This window comes from Mycetomoellerius zeteki, unplaced genomic scaffold, assembly GCF_001594055.1.
Source record: "Mycetomoellerius zeteki isolate Tzet28-1 unplaced genomic scaffold, Tzet1.0 scaffold3, whole genome shotgun sequence".
Taxonomy (NCBI): Eukaryota; Metazoa; Arthropoda; class Insecta; order Hymenoptera; family Formicidae; genus Mycetomoellerius; species Mycetomoellerius zeteki.
In genome coordinates this window covers 376171-381681 of record NW_017257282.1, presented here as the reverse complement: position 1 = coordinate 381681, position 5511 = coordinate 376171, and the positions used below count along the sequence as shown (strand labels likewise).

At 35.7% G+C, this 5511-nt stretch overlaps 1 protein-coding gene across 1 annotated transcript in view; it reads left to right on the top strand.

Moving 5' to 3' along the window:
- The first annotated feature begins 4900 nt into the window (after window positions 1-4900).
- FoxK (forkhead box K) overlaps window positions 4901-5511 on the top strand; it is a 6745-nt gene continuing 6134 nt past the window's right edge. Inside the window, exon 1 of the mRNA XM_018450836.1 lies at window positions 4901-5295. The gene's annotated coding sequence lies outside the window, so the exon portion shown is untranslated. The remainder of the gene's footprint in view (window positions 5296-5511) is intronic.

Genomic DNA, 5511 nt, shown 5'->3' with positions numbered 1-5511 from the left:
TATATATATATATATATACATTCATTTGAATTGTTAGATGGCATTGTTGAGTGTGTCTCTGATTTAGAAGTGAATAATGTAAGCAAAAGAAAAGAAATAGATCTGAAAAATAGAGTAATTTTGACTTTTGTGAAGTTGAAACAAAATTTATCCTTTTCAGCGCTGGCTGTATTATTTGGTATCACACGTCAAACGTGTACTAATTATTTTAAAAATATGATACTTCTATCACTTGTCTTAAAAACAATATTACCATGGTTTGACCAGGAGATAATACGATCTAATATGTCTATTGCTTTTAAAAACTTTAATACCACGCGGATTGTAATGGATTGCGCAGAAATTCGTATTGAAAAGCCACATTGTGTCAAGTGCAGAATATTGACTTATTCTAATTATAAAAATTGCCATACAATTAAATGGAATGTTGCTGTGACGCCGTCAGGCCTTATAGTACATATCAGTAGCAGTTATGGAGGTAGAGCATCCGATAAATTTATTGTTGCTGATTCTGGAATACTTAATAAATTAGATCCTTATGATGCTGTTATAGTGGATAGAGGTTTTCTGATAGAAAATGAATGCTTACAAGTAAGATTAATTATGTGCTTTTATTTTATAATACAGAAATCAATTTTATGTCTAATTTAAAAAATACTTTCTTTACAGAAACATCTTACTCTTATACACCTTTTCTAAAAAAAAACCGAAACTTTCAAAGACAGAAGCACTTCGTACTGCTGAAATAGCTCGAGCAAGAGTACATGTAGAACGAGTTATTCAAAGAATAAGAGAGTTTTCTTTTATGTCTGATGAAGTATCATGGAACTTAATTTCATATTTTGATATCTTAATAATTGTTGTTGCTATTGTAAATCAAAGTGCACCAGTACTTAATATAGACAAATTTTTGTAAATTTATTTTACAAAATACTTGTAATAATTTTTAAGTAACTAACATTTTTCAAGACTATGGTATTATATTATATTAAAATATATTTAATAATATAGTAATAACTAATTTTTTAAAAGAGAGAGATATAAGTTCCTTGTTTAATAACAATAATTATTATTAATTATTATTATTAAGATCGTTAAAATCTTTCATAATTCTTTGTAAAATTTCATCAAAGTATATCGTACATAATATTTCAGTCATGTGTAATACAAAATCGGAGTTAAAAGAAACACGCTCACAAATATAATTATTTCCAAATAAAGAATAGTTTACATAATCAGTATAATCTAATAAAAGCATTCCAAGCTGAATTTGACCACATTTTTTACGTAGTTTATCATTAGCATCAAAAGATTTGACTGCATGCATGATAATGAAATCATTTGCATTTAAACGTTTGCCTTTCTTTGGACTCTTGAGCTCAAATAAAACAGCAGGTTCCATTCTATCATTCATTATAATGCCATCTGTATCCTAACCATGGAACTTCATGTCGAATTAAAAGTCCAGTTTCAATGAGTTCTGAATTGGTTTGATTAGCGTACTTTTCTTTACCAAATTCTTCACAATGTAAACCGTGAATTGTAGCTTCGTTACCATTAAATTCACTGTGAAATACTTGATTGTATTTTCTGTCCCAATTAGGATTTGTGTTAAAATAATAAGTAAATAAATTATATGCCTTGCTCCCAGTAATCCTTTTTTTGCGTTCTATATTCCAATCATCGCTTTCTTGAATTGTCTTCAAAGCAAGATGAACACTATCATCCAAAGTTAACTGTATATGATTTTTATAAACTTCTGATACTTCACGTTCGCATAATAAAAGCTTAATATCTGTGAGATACTTTAGGCGACTGAAAACTCTCCATGATTTAAAAGTTAGAATTTGCTGTACAATGTTTGCTTTTTCTGTCAATTGATCAGTTGATTTATCATTTTCATCTTCTATATATACAAAATTACTGCAACTCATTCTACTAAAAAATATTGGGTATTCACCTAATGGAGCAGCTGAAAGATTCAAGTAACAAGTCACCATAAGATTACAGATTATTTTCCAAACATATTTAAAATTTAACCATGATCTTTTATCTACGGCTTCTCCTGCAGGACCCGTAAAAATCCGAATCTAATACTGCAGTGAGCTATACTCGAACACGCATGCGCTAAAAAGGCGGCATACCTAACAACACTGTCTCTGACTTGTCTGATTAGCGTTAGTTCAAGCTTTCTCCGCGTGGAGCACTTGTGAGATCTTTACATCGCCAATCGACGATTAGTTGATTTGAAATTGACCAATCGCATTTGTCAACGACAGAATTACTAATTGCAAGTGCTTATTGGATGATAGAGTAATAAGGGCAAAAATGACGGTCGAAATAGCCAATAAGAAATCGCAACAAGAAAGTAGCCAACAGGAAGAAGCAATTGTCGGCATTCGCTCAGATAAAAGGATTTGCGCTACTCTTGTAAATAATAGTTCTATAATCACTTGCTCATCCTTTTTTCTCTTCGACGTGATCAATGATAATACAACTGGAGAATGTTGATTTAAGGAAGTTAAGCTTTTGCGAATCTGAGATAAATTTTGTATAAATTTCAGAAAAATAGGAAAACTAAATTACTTCCACGCGGTGACGTAATTATTAGGCCGGAATCAGACTAGGCATTGAAGATTGAGATTGAAGATTGAAAGATTGAAATTTGATCAATCGAAACAATAGGAGCTAAAATTCCTTTGCCGCATTGGTCAAATTTCAATCTTCAATCTTCGATCTCAATCTTCAATGTGTAGTCTGATTCCGGCCTTAGTATTATTCGTTTTACCTCTCGGGAGCTGCTCGGAGTCGCTCGGAGTCGAACGAACCCAGCGTATTTGAAATGTAGGATTCACACTACGTATCCGTCTTACCATCCGATATTCATTGTTACGATTAATATCGGACGTGGTATGAGCACAGTATATACGGTAGCGCAACTCTCACGATTTCACCGTGGATAAAAATGAACTGCACATGCGCGAGCGAGGTATGTAACTAATCAGGGCACTTATATTTCATCTCGCTTCTTTTCTTTATTGTCGCTGTCTGTCTGCACCGTTGAAATGTCCATATAAGGGATTTAAATAGCCATTTAACGGAAAGTGACAGTTTTGATTAATTATAACTGATTAGTTTTTTCTGTTGAATGCAGCCATTATCAATTAGTTAACGTAATAGATACGTTTTAGCGGAACACAACAGTTTTGAAACCATTTTTATGATTGTGTGCTAAGATAGAATCCACCAATCTTCTAGATCTAAGAGTATAACAATATAGTATACAATCAGCGCAAAGAAAACTTCCAACATTTGCGAAATAAACGCTGAACGCAGTCATTTTTTATTCGTTTTTTAAAATAACACGTAACAGGTTTAATATTGTTGTGATTTGAGATATAGTAAATTGAATTAGTTGAATAACTGGATTTTATCTGACAAATATAAGAAGAAATTTAAAAAATAAATTTAACATCGTTTTTTTAACAGTAAAGGAAGAATATTTCAAATTGGAGATTAAGTAATATCGATCAGTTAAAATAAAACGGATTATTATATTATTATTAGTTCTCTTATTGCGTTTATATTTGTAACTCTGACTATCATTGCAAATAAAAAAAGGTTAAGTACGAATCTCCTTATATTTTCTGAGAAATAAATGTATATCTATCATGTTTCATTTCTATTTTATTTTCTGTTTTAAATATAATGTTTATTGTGTAGGTCTGTTATTTTTCGAAGATTCTGAACTTATTGCATCAGTGGCTGCGTTCAGCAGAACGTTTGTTTTGCAACTGTTGGAAGTTTCCTTCGCGCTAATTGGATCATACTTTTAGATCTAGAAGAATGGTCCTATCTCAGCAGACAATCATAAAACGGTTGCAAAACTATTGAGTCTGCTGAACGCAGCCAGCGTACACCAGTTCAGAACTTACAGTGGAAAAAGAACAGACCTTATGCAATAAAGTAGAAAAAGAGAAAAGGTTACAGCAGAGAGAAGAGATGGAATATCAATGCCTTGATTGGTTACATACCTCGCTCGCGCATGTGCAGTTCATTTTTACCCTACGCTAACATCAAAGGTGCCGACAGAGAGTTGCGCTACTGTATATACTGTGGTATGAGGCCGAAATCAGACTACTCATTGAATATTGAGATTGAAGATTGAAAGATTGAAATTTAAGGTATATTCGCGTCGCAAGCTCCAATATGCTCCAACATGCTCCTATCATAGCTCTTACTCACTCCAACGCGATTGGTAGAGTGAGTAGGAGCTATAAGAGTAGCATGTTGGAGCATGTTGGAGCTTGCGACGCGAACAAACCTCTAATCAATCAAAACAATAGGAGCTAAAATTCCTTTGTCCTCACTGGTCAAATTTTAATCTTCAATCTTTAATCTCAATGCGTAGTCTGATTCCGGCCTAACGGATGTCGCTGGATTCGTTTGGAGCAACCTCGAGCAGCTCTCGACAGACAAAACGAACAATGGCTGCGTTCAGCAGAGAAAGCAGCTTTGCAACTGTTGTAAAATTCTTCAATATGATTGGTTTATACATTTAGATCTATAAGGAATCAAAAGCAAGAATCAATCATATTGAAGAATTTTACAACAGTTGCAAAGCAGCTTTCTTTGCTGAACGCAGCTAATGCTAAAGGAACGTCTTGGCGGACGAATTGAACAAAGCGCTCTTCAGTTATTTTTATCCAAACAAACTCATATTTAATCTGTTATTATATAATATAAATAATACAATTATATACAATATACTTATTTCTACTCTCTTTTGATCTATTATTAACGACTTATTGTAGAAAGCCCATATTTCACCACGACTCGTTTACATTTTTCGGGAATTCTCCTGAATTCTCCTTCGGGACTTGAAAGGTGTGTGCGTGGAGCGAAGAGGGCTGAGGGAACCGCGATGTAATTGGATGTAATGGGATGTAATCGAGGGGGTTCACGTCCGCGAGACGCGACTGACGCGAGTCGAGTCCCCGGCGTTCGAACCGGGCGCCGATTCGCGTCACGTGGTGGCACCCGTCCACGTTTCGGATTGTGGGTAAACAAGAGGAAGAAAATATTTGTGCCGCGCGTATATCGTCATCGTGTCGCCGGGAGCGCGCGCGCGCGCCCGCTCGTCTGCTTGCCTGTCATCATCATCGCTGTCACAGACGTTGTCGCCGCTACCGCATCAGTTCTCGCCAAATCTCAAGGGCGAGGATCAACGAAGACCGTGACACGAGGAGGCGAGGTGAACTTGAACGACCACGGAGACAAGAGCGAACTTAGAAGGTGCTTAACTTGATACTGCTTGTCTCGCGAAGAGCGCGCGCGCACGCATGGGTGAAAGAAAGGAAAATAGAGAAGAAAGGAGAGAGAGAGAGAGAGGAAGAAAGAAAGAAAGAGAGATCGCGGCATTGTGCCGATTCGTACCGTGTCGCGCATTGGCACGCGCACGCGCACACACCACACCACACCACACCACACCACATACGCGCGCGCGCGCGC